General features: G+C 66.7%; 1 protein-coding gene across 1 annotated transcript in view; it reads right to left on the bottom strand.

Annotated features, from left to right (window-relative positions):
- Nucleotides 1-2155, bottom strand: part of CAMK2B (calcium/calmodulin-dependent protein kinase II beta) — a 39895-nt gene that overhangs the window by 19176 nt on the left and 18564 nt on the right. The gene's annotated exons all lie outside the window — the stretch shown is intronic.

The following is a 2155-nucleotide window of genomic DNA, read 5'->3' as shown; positions in this document are numbered from 1 at the left end:
CATGGCTCCCCGGTGGGCAAGGCCAGCCTCCCGCTCAGGAAGCAGCACCCTTGCTCAGCGGAAGGGCTGCGGGAGCCAGGGCGGCTGCTGCCCTCTGACCGGGTCCCTTCCCACCCGTTTCCCTCTCCCACCTCCCGCCGTGGTCAGCGCTCAGAGCTCTCGGCTGCTGGATGGCTCGCCCCTGACCACCGGGCACCCTCCCCACAGGCCATCCCACTGAGACCACACTGCCACGGGGACGAGGAACAGGCTCTGTGGAAAGTAGCTCCACCGGGCCATCGACCCTCCGTCCACCGGGCCATCGACCCTCCGTCCACCGGGCCATCGACCCTCCGTCCACCGGGAGGTCGTGGTGGAGGTCACGTCCCGGCCTGCCGTGAGCGAGGCCTGCCTAGGGCTTCGTGCGTCTGGGACCCACCTGGACGTGAGTGGGGCCACCCTCGGGAGAGCCTGGTCTCGTTCACAGGCCCGGAGCCCAGTCCCCGAACCTTCCGTCCCCTTGATTCTGAAAGACCCTGAAATGCTGCCCTCCGGAGCCTCTGGGACCTGCTCCCCACAACGTCCTGTTTGGCACAGATGAGCTCAAACTCCTTACAGGCTTGGACGCTCCCGTCACACACTTCAGTGCCACCAAGAAAGGCCAACGCCACCCCCAGGTTGGCGGCTCTACCTGTGACCCCGAGGTGTTCGTGTCGAGTCTGCCCGGCCCCCACAGCCAGCGAGTCAGGCAGGGGACCCCCCCGCTGGGCACCCGCGTCAGGAGGTCTGTGGCGGAGGCTGGAGCTGAATCTTAGGGCACAGCCCCCCCAGGAATGAGGACACTCCCGGAGGGGAGGGGGGAGGAAGGGTGACCCCTCTGGAAGGGGCTGGGGCACTTGGCCAGGGCTGAGCTGAGGCCACAGGGCGTCAGGGACGAGGCTGGACGTTGGCAGAGACCAGGGGCTGGCACCTCGCCCGCTGCTCTTGCGGCCCCAGCCCCACGGCAGCACCTCCTGTGTCCCCCCTGCCGGGCCTGCACCTCAGTCCAGCCCAGAGAGTGAGCCCTGAGGGGACCTGTGCTCATGGTCTGATTTTTGACAACCATCCCCTCAGCCGGGAGCCTGGAGGTGTTATGAGGGCTGTGTGCAGACACCCCATGTGCACACACACACACACACACACACGGTCACACACGTCCCCGAACCTTCCGTCCCCTTGATTCTGAAAGACCCTGAAACTGCTGCCCTCGGAGCCTCTGGGACCTGCTCCCCACAACGTCCTGTTTGGCACAGATGAGCTCAAACTCCTTACAGGCTTGGACGCTCCCGTCACACACTTCAGTGCCACCAAGAAAGGCCAACGCCACCCCCAGGTTGGCGGCTCTACCTGTGACCCCGAGGTGTTCGTGTCGAGTCTGCCCGGCCCCCACAGCCAGCGAGTCAGGCAGGGGACCCCCCCGCTGGGCACCCGCGTCAGGAGGTCTGTGGCGGAGGCTGGAGCTGAATCTTAGGGCACAGCCCCCCCAGGAATGAGGACACTCCCTCCCCTGCCTCCCCGCAGCCCCGAATGGTGAAACCGCTCTGCTGACCCCACGCTCCTGCCGTGGCCAGAGCAGCCCACAGCGCTACCGGGGAGGGGCCCAGCCAGGGCCGTCCTCCGAGCTGGGACCGGCTGCTGTCGCACGGGGAGCTCCCCCACCTGCCTTCTCCTTTCCAGCGAGGATTCTGTGTGCACCCCCCTCCCCCGCCCCCCACCTCCACAGTTCTGCCTTGGCCTCACCGTTGGCTATGAATGCTGGGGTCCAGGAAGGAGGCGAGGACTCCTGCCCACACCTCTGTGGCCCCGCCTCTTAGAGGCCCCCAAGTGAGGCCCATTCAGAGGAGACAGTGACGGGGGTGGGGCAGGTGCATCAAGCAGACACGTGGGCGGACAGGGACCATGGGGCATGCACAGAGGGAGCCGGGCACAGGAGCAGGTCTGTCCCAGAGCACCCCACAGACACGCACGCACACACGTGCGCACACGCACACGCACACTCAGGGCCAGCTCCAGGGAAGGCTGCCTCACGCCACCAGGGGGCCCCTCAGCAGAAATGACAGCCCAGAGGCCCCAGCCCAGAGAAAGCTGGGGTCAAAGAACAGAGGGGCAGGAAGAGGGGCACTGGGAAGGAGGGGGT

Source organism: Myotis brandtii, unplaced genomic scaffold, assembly GCF_000412655.1.
Source record: "Myotis brandtii unplaced genomic scaffold, ASM41265v1 scaffold743, whole genome shotgun sequence".
Classification (NCBI taxonomy): domain Eukaryota; kingdom Metazoa; phylum Chordata; class Mammalia; order Chiroptera; family Vespertilionidae; genus Myotis; species Myotis brandtii.
This window is presented reverse-complemented; position numbering and strand designations above follow the sequence as displayed.